At 34.6% G+C, this 14474-nt stretch overlaps 1 protein-coding gene across 8 annotated transcripts in view; it reads right to left on the bottom strand.

Annotated features, from left to right (window-relative positions):
- The window catches only part of LOC137235424 (uncharacterized), a 993733-nt gene extending 981042 nt beyond the window's left edge, over nt 1–12691 (bottom strand). For 6 of the 8 annotated variants that reach the window (XR_010947891.1, XR_010947892.1, XR_010947893.1 and 3 more), the window contains exon 1: nt 12448–12691. The gene's annotated coding sequence lies outside the window, so the exon portion shown is untranslated. Of the gene's footprint in view, nt 1–11107; nt 11208–12447 lie in introns of all 8 variants that reach the window. The other 2 variants (XM_067758399.1, XM_067758400.1) reach the window with 2 other exon arrangements.
- Nucleotides 12692–14474: the final 1783 nt, after the last annotated feature.

Below are 14474 nucleotides of genomic sequence, written 5' to 3'. Positions count from 1 at the left end.
AAAGAAATGCAAAAGGTGCAAGAAAAATGTGTAGTAAATATAAGTGAAGTAAAGAAAATAAGAGATGTAGCGGAGATATTTAAGAAAGACAGCGAGAAAATTTGCAGTGAAATTAAAAATAGTAGCGAAGAGAATAAGAAAGCACAAAAAGAAATAAAAGAGTTAGTCGGTAAAACGAAGGCCGCCAACAAACAAATGTCATTTGCTGAAGTACTAAAAAAAGATAAGAGAGTGATGCCAGATATTAGAAAAGAAGTGCCTTTAATAATAAAGCCTAAATCAAAACAAAACAGCAATCAAACAAAAACCGATTTAAATGAAAAAGTTGATCCAAAAGAACTGAAAATAAGCAATGTACAGTCTAGAGCAAATGGTGTGATATTAATCGAAAGTGAAAACGACACGGAAAGAAATAAAATAAAATGTGCAATCGAGGACCGTATTGGTGAAAAATATGAAGTAAAAATACCCAAAATTATGTCTCATAGATTTGTAATATCGAGGATGAACTTTAAACATGCAGATGAAAAAATAATTGAAATGTTAAAAAAACAAAATACTTACATTGCGGATGGAAATCTGAAAGTTTTAAAACAGTATGAAACAATGTAATATACTACAATGCATTAATCGAAGCAGATCCGGAAACGTTCCAAAAGACTATCGCCGCCGAAAAAGTAAATATAGGTTGGGAAAAATGTAGAGTTTTTGATGGCCTTGAGGTACAACAGTGCTATAAATGTAGAGGATTCAACCACAAAGCCGCACAATGTAAAAATGAAGAAATCTGTGTGAAATGTTTAGAAAAACATAGTTCAAGGGATTGCAACCGAGAATTAACAAATAAATGTATTAACTGCATACGTGCGAAAGAAAGACTAAATATCGATGTGGACATTAATCACGTGACATTTAGTAAAAGTTGTCCACTATATGTGAATAAACTGGAAGCTAAAAGGAGAAAAAATGGTTACTAGCAATCAAAGTCAATAATACTTTTTTATGCAAATATACAAGGACTTATAAATAATAAAGCGGAGTTAGAGCACATTATAGAAGAGCATCAATACGATATAATAATTCTATCGGAAACTCATGTAACCGAAGACATAGAACTTAGTGAAATAAAACTACAAAATTTCAATAGTTTTCAGTGTGTATCAAGCTCTCGAAGAACAGGTGGCGTGATTATATACACGCATAAAGAAATTAAAGCGAATATTGTAGACTGTCTAGTCAGTGATATGAAAATATGGACATTAACAATAAAATGCATCGTTGATAACAACGAGCTGTACATCATGGGGCTTTATAGATCACCAAATAGCTCGGAACGTGAATTTTGCAACACATTTCAAGATAAACTGGAAACGATAACGGAAATAAGTAAAGATTTTATAATAGCAGGCGACTTTAACATTGACTGGTCGAAAGATAGTTTATACAAGCGAGAATTAGAAAGAATAACAAATGATAACGGTATAATGCAGAAAATGAACGAGAATACTAGAATAACTAGAAACTCTAAAACCTTGATTGATTATGTTTTAACGAATATACACAATCTGAGAGTAACAGTGCAGCATTCTCTAAAAATATCAGATCATGAGTCGATAGTTATAGAAAAACCTACTCGCGAAAGTGTAATAAAACCAAAGTACAAAGTAATTGAACAATTCCACTACAACCAGCGTGAATTTAATAGAATGCTTTTAAACAAAAACCTAAAACATAGTAACGCATATGATGTAAATGAAAACACTGTTATTCTGGAAAAGTGCATACAAGATTTGGTGGTATCTAATACGAGAAGTAGAACGATTAGAAATCGCTCAAGTCGCAACAAATGGTTTAACTCAACGTTAAAGAAGTTAAAAATAAATAAAATTAGAGCATACCAAGCTGCGAGAGTAATGGACGATACCAATTCATGGTTAATTTATAAAAGTATATGTAAAACATACAAACAAGAGATAATAAAGGAAAAAAATAAATACTTTAAGCTAAAAATCAATTGCGCAACAAATCAAAAAGAAATGTGGAGAATACTTAAAAATTTAATACTTAGCAAAGATGTAAAAGAAATAAGCTCTATAATTTATAAAAACGAAGAAATAAGTGATGAAAATGAAATAGCTGATAAGCTCAATAAATACTTCATTGAGAGCATAGAATTAATAGATCAGTCAATTGATTAAGAAATATATATTAACAATATTGATCATTGTCCTGAAACCTTTCATTTTAAAGAAATACAAATTTGCGAACTAAAGGCAATTTGTAAAAAACTTAAGAACAAAAAGGATTGGAATAATGTGAGCCCAAAGATCATTTTAGACAACTGGAATGTACTTGGGCCTTTCTTAACAAAGTTAATAAATCATTCATTAATGAGCGGAGTATTCCCAAATGAATGGAAGGACTCATTGGTAGTGCCAGTTGAAAAAATCGCTAAAACAAAAAAATGTGAAGAGTTTCGTCCAATAAATACTCTTAAGATATTTGAAAAAATAATGGAAAGTGTTGTGAAAAATCAACTACAAACGTACCTAGAAACTAATAATATACTGTCTCTAAACCAGTCCGGATTTCGTAAGAATCATTCATGTGAAAGTGCAATAAACTTCGTCGTAAGTGAGTGGAAGAAGCGTCCACGAAAAACAATAATAGCAGCTCTATTTCTTGATTTTAAAAGAGCATTTGAAACAATAGACAGAGGTATTCTAATAAAAAAGCTGTATATGTATGGAATAAGAGGAAAAGAGCTACTTTGGTTTAAGGACTACCTTACAAATCGTAGACAGCAAACGAAAATAAAATCCACAAAATCAAGTTTTTCATATGTGAATACAGGGGTGCCCCAAGGATCTCTTCTGGGAGCAATTCTGTTTATAATTTACATAAATGATATAGAAAAAGTGATATCAAAATCCAATTTGGTAATGTATGCAGACGATACATTGGTATATACAGAAGCAGAAACAGTGGAAGAATGTAAACGAAAGTTAGAATGTGATATAGATGAAATTATGAAATGGCTTAAAATGAATAGGCTCAAATTAAATGAACAGAAAACAAAAGTAATGGTGATAAATACAAATAGCGAAATAAATTTAGAGATAAATAATACTAGTATTGAGCAAGTAACCAATATGAAATACTTAGGTGTAATAATAGACAATGAGCTCAAATTTAACAATCACGTGGACTATTTGTGTAAAAAAGCTGCAAAAAAGATTTACTTCTTTAGAAGAATACGAAATAAATTAGACACTTTAACAGCAATAAAAATATACAATACAATCATAAAGCCACATTTTGAATACTGTTCCACAATTCTGTACACATCTTGTAACCAATCACAAATAGGAAGGATACAGAAATTACAAAACAAATGTATGAGATCAATAATAAAATGCCACAAATACACCCCAATAAGTCACATGCTTGAAACATTGAAATGGCTAAATATTGAGCAAAAACTGATGCTCAATACACTAATAATGATTTTTAAAATTAAACAGAACAGGGCGCCGATGTATTTAACAAGTTGCATTCAGTATGTTAGAGATACACACCAATATGCTGTGCGGAATGCGAATGACTTTCGACTAGGATTACAGCGGACTACTGCAGCCCAAAACACATTATTATATAAGGGCCTTAACATATTTAACTCGTTACCTGATTATATCAAACGAGAGAATAATATTATGAATTTTAAACGGCTATGTATAGATCTTATTCGAGGCTAAAATACTTTTTATTACTTTTTACTTTTTATTACTTAATATATATATATCATACACGTCTATGAATTGAAAATGAATTTGTGATATTTAAAATTTATTGTGAAATCAAAAAATATGTAAACATATTAATAATAAATATCAATCTATCTATCTATCTATCTATCTAACTAAGTGGAGGGTTTGTGCGTTATATCACTCACCAAACACCAGTGATGCCGAATTCATAAGACATATTAATGAGGTGATGGAAGATTGCTTTTCTGAAAGCGGCAACAATATCGTTATTGGCGACTTTAATATAAATGTCAATACACACACAACATACTCGAGAAAGCTAATTAGGACATTCGAATCACTAGCAATGTATCAATTAATTAATTTTAATACAAGAATAACAGAAACAACGCAAACGAGAATAGATCTACTCTTTAGTAACAAAACTGAAGTTGAAGTATCGAATTTGGATTCGCATAAAATATCGGATCATGAAACTATTTCATTCAAACTACCAATTCAAAAAAAGTACCAAATGAGAATCTTTGAAAACCGCGTGTGTTGGAATAACTATGCAAAAGACCACTTAGTAAATCTCCTTAGAACTTACAACTTAGCTGAACTAAACAACTGCGAAGTTAGCCTAAAGGTCCAAAGAATAAACAACATCCTTAATGACGTAATGGCCACTTTAACATATAAAAAGCGAGTTCAAGTTAAATTGATTAATAAATGGTACGACCATGAACTAACAGAGTTGAATAAGCTGAAGTATGAACAATTTAAAATAGCAGAGAGAACCAATATTTGGGATAACTATATTACAATAAAACGATACAAAAAACCAGTTAAAATAAAAAAGAAAACATTTATGGAAAACAAAATCTCAAGAAATACTAATAACCAAAAGTTAATGTGGAAATGTCTAAAAGACGCCATAAATTTGGGTAGTGAGGTAGCACAAATTCAAAAAATTTCTATAAATGGTGCTCTTATTGAAGATGATTATGAAATAGCAACTGAATTAAACCGTTACTTTAATGAGAGCATAATCGGAATCAGAGATAGCATTGAAATCTTCGAAGCAGGTGGAAATCAAATGGAGATAAGCAGAAGCGTGTTTAAATTGAAGGAAATAGATGATGAAGAAATTATGAGAGTTACAACGAAATTAAAAAACAAGTACGGAGGAAAAAAATTAGTAACGGAAGGTGTATTAAAAGACAGCATGGAGTACTTAGGATATACCTGCACATGTGTAATTAATGAAAGTTTCCAATTTGGTGTATTTCCAGACTGCTGGAAGACCTCACTAATTGTACCTGTAGAAAAAGTAAAGGGAACAATTAAACCAGAGGAGATACGACCCATAAATACCTTACCTAGCGATGAGAAAATAATAGAAACTGTAGTTAAGAACCAATTGCTGGATTACTTAAATAAAAACGAAATTATTATAAAGGAGCAGTCGGGGTTTAGATCAAAACACTCGTGTGAAACTGCACTTAACCTGGTAATTGCAGAATGGAAAGAAAGTAGAACGAAGAAACAATTTACAATTTCAGTTTTCCTCGACCTAAAAAGAGCTTTCGAAACAGTAGACAGAGATATTCTTATAAGAAAACTGTATAAAATTGGCATAAGAAACATAGCGCTTAACTGGTTCAAAAGTTACCTTAGTGGAAGAAAGCAGAAAACTGTAATAAGAAATAAGAAATAAGATTTCCCCCGAAGTGGACATTGAAATAGGATTGCCACAGGGATCGGTGCTTGCAGCAATTCTTTTTAAAATTTACATAAATGATATTAAAAACTGTATCAAATACTGCAAAATAAGATTATTCGCTGATGATGCACTTTTGACTATAAGCGGTAACATAATTGATGAGGCAGCCTCAAAAATACAATCGGACCTACAGGCAATATATAAGTGGTTGTGCCAAAATATGCTTAAAATAAACATAGAAAAGACAAAATGGATGATAATGGGGTCTAGAGTGACTCAAGATGATGTATCGCTAAAAATAGCAAATACCCCTATAGAAAGAGTAACCCGAATAAAATACCTGGGAATAATTTTAGATGACAAATTAAAATTTGATGAACATCTTACATACATCGAAGGGAACATTTCCAAAAAAATAGGGTTCATGTTTCGATCATGCAGGCATATTAGTATGCAATACAAAATAATGGTCTATAGATCCATTATCGAGCCGCATTTTATTTACTGTCCTACAATCCTATTCGCATTAGCTGATTCGCAAAAATCCAGGCTACAAATTAAACAAAACAAAGGTATGCGTTTCATATTAAGAAAACGGTATGATACCCCAATTAAGGATTTACTAGACAGCTTAAACTGGCTTAGTGTAAAACAGAATATCACTTACTACACATTGAAGTTTATACACAACATAAAGTTGGGAAATTTGCCGAATTACCTAAGTGAACGTGTCAGACTAAACAGAGAGGTCCATAGCTATCAAACAAGACACAATAACAACTTTTACTTGCCGGTAGTGAGATCTGAATTCGATAAAAAAAGTATATACTACGAAGGAATTAGAGAATATAATGATCTGCCAATTGATATTAAAAACTGTAATAATACCAAAAAATTCAGAAAGTTATTATACAGCTACTGTAAAGCGCTACCTGTAAAGTAGTTAAATTTATTTAGTAAATAATTCTATAGATTATTATATAGTTGAAGTCAAAGAAATTCAATGAATTGAAACAAATATGTAAACATTAAAAATACTTTGTACCTTATTAAATTATATAGATCTTCAAGATCGTAAATAAATAAATAAAATAAATTAAATTAAGTAATGATATATATATTAAGAAACTTCAAATACAGCAAAACAAGGCAATGCGATTTAGTTTAAAATGTCCTCCAAGAACGCCTAAAATTGTAATGCTCAATAGATTAAACTGGCTTAGTATTAAACAGTCAGTTAGTTATTTCACATTGAAATTTATACACCAACTTAGGTTAGGAATGTTACCGAATTACCTGAGTAGTAAAATATATTATAATCATGAAATCCACAATTATGGAACAAGAAATTGCAATAATATAAGACTGCCTAGAATAAGAACTGAGTTCGCCAAAAGGTCTCTTGAATATTTAGGGTATAAAATGTATAATGAGTTACCTTCTGATTTGAAAGACTGTGAAAATATTAGTAAGTTCAAAGAAAACTTGTTTTTACTTGTTTTAATACGTTTTTTTGCATTTTTTTTTTATATAATATTATTGTCTAAATAAACTAAACTTGTGAAGTTGTATAACGAAACTCTCTTCGCCTTGTTTATTTATCTTTTTGGTTTTTTTTCTATGGGGTGAAAAATTAAAGCCATGTCCGCCTAGTTAAGCAACTGATTGGTGTGGGTGTTGCACTGGTACATTACAGGGGCGACTAGGACAGACAGAACCGGATAGGAACATGGAACGATAACGGACAACAGACTTGTGTCAGGCTAAGGGGGCGTTGCTAAAGTTTCGGAGTCAGTGCAACGCCCAAGGCTGCGTCGAGGTTTTACGCAGAAGGGGAGGGATGACTCCACTTGACACGAACAGACCTTTTCCTCCAGCTTTCCCTTTCTTTTCGTAGATTTCAGGCATGAACCTCTCTCTTGTTTGTATAACTGTAGGTAAGGCGGGTGAGTAAAAACTCACCCCATCCGACGAGCTAGCAGGGGCTTGTCAGCATGCCACACGCCATCTCCGCCTTACCCCAACAGTCAGTTATACAACATTTGAACTCGTGAATGCGCAATCTGTGTAGGTGATTTGTGCGCTCATATTAACAGAGTATATGTGGAACTTAAGAGCGAATTGAGAGTTTCACAGAGTTGCACTGCCACACCGCCATTTTATACAGGGCAAAAGTGTAACACTTTTGCGTTGCGAGCAGGCAACAATTTTCACAAAAGAACGAAATACCCCGTAAAGGCGTTGCCTGTTTTTTAGAATGGAACAAAAACCTTTGCGCGGCGTACAGAAAGCGTAACACTTTAGCCAGAAAAGAAAACGCTATAACTAACTAACCTACGCCTCTAACATCAATCTCCCTATGGTCCGCCCCTGTTGAAACTGCCAGTTTCCTTGGATTCCCGTTAGAGGACTTTGATGACAATTTGTGAATGGTCGTGCCCATTGAATGGGGCGAAGCACTGTTAACACAACAATGGGTTGGATTTTATATAAGGTGCCACGATTTTCAAACTATAGTTGGTTTGTAGGGGTAGAGGGGTCCTAAAAATCACCAAAATGGAATCCGCAGCACTAGGAAACTCTTAGTTTACGAAATATAAGCTTTTTAATTTCCAAATTTAGTAAAATTTCAACTTAAGTCCTGAGATTCAGAATCCGAAAGCAGAAACTAAATTTTTTATATCGTTTAAAAATTATTCGCCAAAAACCCGTCGGTACTATTGTCGCTTTTTTCGTTGTTGCAATTAAACAAACGAAAACATATGAAGGTGGTGAATAGTGTTGCCAGCTCCGCAACAATGTCTTTTTGTCTTGGTAGAACATTATAAGGTAGGGGCACGTCAACATAAATGCAAACAAACATACACTATCAATGTATTTAGTTTTTGTAAAACTCTTTGAATTATTTGTAGTCTAATATTATTTGGGGTGTTGAAATTGCTCGGGTTTATAATCAGATTCAGTTGTATGCGTAAAACTGCTTGCAATTAATTGATTCACTCACTGTATTGACCAGTGAAATGTCACTAAAAATGAACTTCTCTTCCTTTCTCTTCTCTTCTGCAGAAGGGTGTACTACGCAGAAGGACACCACCGTGGCGGTAGCCACGGTTATACCACACCCGGCCTTGGCATGGCGTAGTCCAGGGTTATTTTTTATAAGCGCGGCCGAAGGCCGCCTATGCAGAAAGGTGTTCTACGCAGAATTGCTGTCCATGGCGCAGCCGGTGTTGGATCGGCTAACATAACAAAAAAAATAAGAGTTATAAGGTAATATCAGCTCGTTCACGAAAGAAAAAAGGGCTTTTTCAAATTTGTGTTAATAAAAACTAGAAAAGTTAAAGATATATATACATCAGATGAAAGGTATTTTTAGAAGTTATTTTTCGATTTTTTAGTTTTTGAAATCTATCCACTAATTTCGGAGATATTTTGATTTGAAAAATTCATAATTTCGCCTTTTGACATGGAACTACCCCAAACTTTTCATTTGCACCAAAAAAGAAATATACCGTTGGAATCAGCATAAAAATCTGTATAAAGTCCGATTTTTTTTTTTTTTATACAAATGTATGTATTCTGCACTTGTTCCAATTAAATACATTAATTTCAAATTATTCAGAGAATTACAAAAACAAAATACATTGATAGTGTATGTTTGTTTGCATTTATGTCCACGTGCCACCACCATATAATGTTCTACCAAGATAAAATGATATTGTTGCGGAGCTGGCAACACTATTAACAACCTTCATATGTTTTCGTTTGTTTAATTGCAACAACGAAAAAAGCGACAATAGTACCGACGGGTTTTCTGCGAATAACTTTTAATGGATATACAAAATATATTTTCTTCTTTCGGATTCTGAATCTTGACGAAAATTAAGTGCAGGACTTAAGTATAATTTCACTAAATTTGGAAATTAAAAAGCTTATATTTCATAAACTAAGAGTTTCATAGTTGCGGATGATAATTTTGTGATTTTTAGATTCCCCGCCACCCCTCGAAAAAAAGGTTGGAAAATCGTGACACCTTATTCAAAATATTCCCCCACCTTCGTGTCCATACTGCCCTCCCACCCCCTAGATCCATGAGGAGTTTGGGGTCGCCAGAGCCTCGGCTATTAATGACACAGGATTCGCCACGGATAGGTGAAGTTGACAATTCGTTGTCTGTGTACTGATTTCAATAGGCACTGCAGAAACATTGATACGTGTGACTCACTCCACGATATAAAAAAAAAAATATCTACTGACCACTCTAAATACGCAATGATTTGAGTGGGGGGCTTGGAATCACGTCCTTTCCAATCTCCCACTCTTATCACCAGCTTCAGTAACTTTGGGTGGGTGGCTTGGAATCACGTCCTTTCCAACCTCGATTGTGTGTTAAATACACATCAGCTGCTAGAAACCACGTTTCGACAGCACTAATAATCAATTCCCGTTGCTCGGCATCACAGTCCATTCCGACAACTGATTTAATAATAGCCGTTTTTTACAAGCGTATACGTTTAGGTTTTCGCGTAAAAAACGCTTATCCTAGCTTAGATAAGGCTTAGGAAACCCATCTAGCGGCAGTGGTTAAATAACTAGCTACAGAAATAAATTAGACACTTTAACAGCAATAAAAATATGCAATACAATCATAAAGCCACATTTTGAATACTGTTCCACAATTCTGTACACATCTTGTAACCAATCGCCTGTCGTAAGAGGCGACTAAAATACCAGATTCAAGGGGCTGTGTAGCGCAACCCTTCAGGTTGCCAGCGCAATATATAGCTTCTCCAAACCCAATTGTCAACCTCACCTATCCGCGGCGAATCCTGTTTCACTAACAGACGAGGCTCTGGCGACCCCAAGCTCCTCATGGAATTTGGGGGTAGGGAGGGAGGGAATGGCCTGAAGGTTTAATGTGGCCACATAAATCGTTCCCGAGATGGTCGGGCTAGCACCTTAATGGTGCTATGGTACCGGAGCGTACCGGATTTGTATCCGGCAAAGGACCATCACATCGATAACACTCCCCAAAACTTTCGGGGAGCAACCTTATCGCTACAACAACAACAACAACAGGAAGGATACAGAAACTACAAAACAAATGTATGAGATCAATAATAAAATGCCACAAATACACCCCAATAAGTCACATGCTTGAAACATTGAAATGGCTAAATATTGAGCAAAAACTGATGCTCAATACACTAATAATGATTTTTATAATTAAAGAGAACAGGGCGCCGATGTATTTAACAAGTTGCATTCAGTATGTTAGAGATAAACACCAATATGCTGTGCGGAATGCGAATGACTTTCGACTAGGATTACAGCGGACTACTGCAGCCCAAAACACATTATTATATAAGGGCCTTAACATATTTAACTCGTTACCTGATTATATCAAACGAGAGAATAATATTATGAATTTTAAACGGCTATGTATAGATCTTATTCGAGGCTAAAATACTTTTTATTACTTTTTACTTTTTATTACTTAATATATATATATATATCATACACGTCTGTGAATTGAAAATGAATTCGTGATATTTAAAATTTATTGTGAAATCAAAAAATATGTAAACATATTAATAATAAATATCAATCTATCTATCTACAGAACAGGGTGTACCTAAAATCGGAGACACAAACCACTGGTGGCCATAATGTATAACATATAGCTGAATTAGTTGCGATGAATAGTGGACACGCACCATTTTAAGAGGTGATACCTAGAATTAGTGCAGAGGTGAATTATAGACACATATTTCACTTACATCTGAGGGTAATAGTATAGTTGAGGGGTCGACTGTGAAAACGCTACCAAAAATATGGAGAGAGGTGTCAATCGACGCGTCTTGACATCAGTATTAATAATCCGAAGGCGGAAAATAAAAATCTTAACTCACACCCGGACTTGGCATGGCGTAGCCCAGGGTTATTTTTTATGGTAATAGTCTAGTTGAGGGGTCGACTGCTAACACGCTACCAAAAATATCGAGAGGTGTCAAACGACGCGTCTTGACATCAGTATTAATAATCCGAAGACGGAAAATATACATTTTAACGCGTTCAAAAGATATTAACGAAAAACCGAAAAAAGACCCGCGGGTACCTCCGAAACCGGGGGTCGGATCCATGGAATTTTTGCGCAGAACAGCTTTCTGCGTTGTGCTACCGCCACGGTGATGCACAAATTTTTTTGTGGGCACAAACACAACAACAACCACATGAAAATCGCCAACTTCAACTGCAAATATCTCCGGACAGAGATAAAATTTTTCTTTTCCGCCTTCGGATTATTGTTCTTGAGATTAATAGGCGTCTTTTGACACCTCACTCGATAGCGTATTAGCAGTCGACCCCTCAACTAGACTATTACCTTTTGTATAAGCGCGGCCGAAGGCCGCCAACTCAGAAAGGTGTTCTGCGCAAAAATACTATGGATCCCACCCCCGGTTTCGGCGGTACCCGCGGGTCTTCTTTCGGTTTTTGGTTAATATCTTTTGAACGAGTTAATATTTTCATTTACCGCCTTCGGATTATTAATACTGATGTCAAGACGTTTTGACACCTCTCTCGATATTTGTGGTAGCGTATTAGCAGTCGACCCAACTAGACTATTACCATTTTTGGTAGCGTATTAGCAGTCGACCCCTCAACTAGACTTTTACCGGTGATATTAACTTGGTTGTTATTGAAAGGAGTAATTCAATACGACAGCGAGAAATTCTCAAAACACGTTCAAAAAATAACGAGCGGCGTGTCAAGAAATCTTTGAAAAACATTTTAAAATTTAGCGGAACTGTATTGGTAAGTTTAGTTGACTGCAACTGCAAATATCTGCGGACAAAGATAACATTTTTCTTTTCCGCCTTCGGATTATTTGTCGCGTCTTTTGATACCTCTCTAGATATTTGTGGGAGCGTATTAGCTGTCGACCACTCAACTAGACTTTACCATATCACCTACCTTTTTACATTAATCAAATATTTATTGTTAATTGGGATATTTTCAATATTTGCAACACCATCCTTTAGAAATCATATATTTAACCTTAGTTCTAAGTTGAATTCACATATTTATATCTGCAATGTCTCACTTATTTGTATCCATCTGAATATAAATCAACTTGGTTTTATATTTTACTATTTTATTATTTATAAATTTACTGTAAACACAGACTATAAAAACACAGCTAAGTCAAAATTGATTTCACATTGGTTGGAATTTAAGGTAAGGCCAGATTAGGCTGCACTACGCAGCACTGCACTGCACTACAAAATATTCTTTGCATGTATTCTTATGAGGCAATTCACACCTTGCGTCAGCAGCACTGCGCGACCCGGCACAGCGCGGCATTTTTGATCAACTAAGCAAAAAATTTGCTTCATCTTTTTTCAATCTGTGCAAAAGAGTGTGGAACTCCCCTTCCTCATATCTTGAGGATGAGACCCATAGCCACGACCTTTTTCTTTTCCTTTCCTCTTCTTCGCACAAAAATGAAATAATTACATCTACAAAAACTGTGTCGTCCATTTTGCAAACAAAAATAAACACAAACTTTTGCCGCATTGTGTCGCTCGATTGCCGCTTAATGTGTATTGCCAAAATATGTCGCTCTGTGAGGCGCCGCTGCAGTTACGTGTCGCGCAGCGTAATGTGCGCGTACCTTTAGTCATTGGGTATTGTAAAGTTTTGTATACGTTAGGGGTGTCAAATTATCGATAGATTACCAAAGGCAGCACCATATAAATATTACAAGGTAAAGCCGGTGAGAGCCAAAATGACGTTTAAAAATATTAAAAAATTCTCACTGCTCTCACATTTTTATTTTTTTTATTTTGGTGTTGTTTTCATAACAAAAATATAACAAACTGTAATATATTTGGTGATTCTATACGACAGCATGACACTCTTAATACACGTCCAAAATTTGGATCCAGGATATCAAATCCGAAAGCGGAGATAAAAAATGTTGGGTCTGTCAAGAGATATTTGCAAAAGAAATTTTGAAAATTTTCATGTGGTTGTTGTAATTTTGTGGTACCCACAAAAAAAAAATTGTGAACATAAGTGTTTTCCGCAGATATAGTTTTGGTCCAAAAACTGGCGTTTGACCCACCCAAGGTAATTTTTTATAAGCGTGGCCAAAGGCCGCCAATGCAGAAAGGTATTCTGCGCAAAAATACTGTGGATCCCATCCTCGGTTTCGGAGCACTCCGGGGTAATTTTTCGGTTTGTTTTTTTTTTTTTGGGTTCAAAGTTCTATGGACGCCAGGATCAATTGAATCTCTAATAGGCCAGGTTGTATTCCAAATGTGTTGTGATTCCAGTAGTGTTGTTGATTCCAGGTTTGCGTTTTAGTTTTAAGGTTCCAGGTTTTATTCGACTCGTGTGAGATTTTGTAGTTTATTACAAAAAGTTTTTGTATGTACAAATGTGTTGAATGAAACGAAATGACATTTGGTCAATTGACGTTTGTTTAGCGAGCGCATTTCATATGACATGTTGAAGTCATAATGACCGAGTAACCGACGTGCATTGGTTTATGCTTGGTGGATGGCATACAGGATTACAAACAAAATTTTGTTGTATCCTTTATACAAAAAATTATAATATACATATACGGTACAAAACATGTTATTACATGAAATTTATTAAGCATTGATAGCTAGTCTAGTTGATTAAAATTTAAAAGTGGCTTTTTGGAAAAAATATATGAGCTCAGTGATTTTGGCTAAATTGTTATCACATAGAATATCTTTAAAATTATGATGATTTTTAAAAAGATTGAAGGTGTCACGGTGTTGCTGAGAAGTCTACATACGAAAGTTTGATGAATGTAGTCATCAATATGGCCGCATCTACATCTTTCGGATCTATTGGCGCCAATTTTAAATAAATAGGACTTGTCATATGTGTGACCTGCCAAGATTCTGTTTAGTCTCTTCAGTTCCGTTGTTGGAGATTTTAATTTCCTGAACCAGCAGTGATTT

This window comes from Eurosta solidaginis, chromosome X (assembly GCF_040869045.1).
Source record: "Eurosta solidaginis isolate ZX-2024a chromosome X, ASM4086904v1, whole genome shotgun sequence".
Lineage (NCBI taxonomy): Eukaryota > Metazoa > Arthropoda > Insecta > Diptera > Tephritidae > Eurosta > Eurosta solidaginis.
This window is presented reverse-complemented; position numbering and strand designations above follow the sequence as displayed.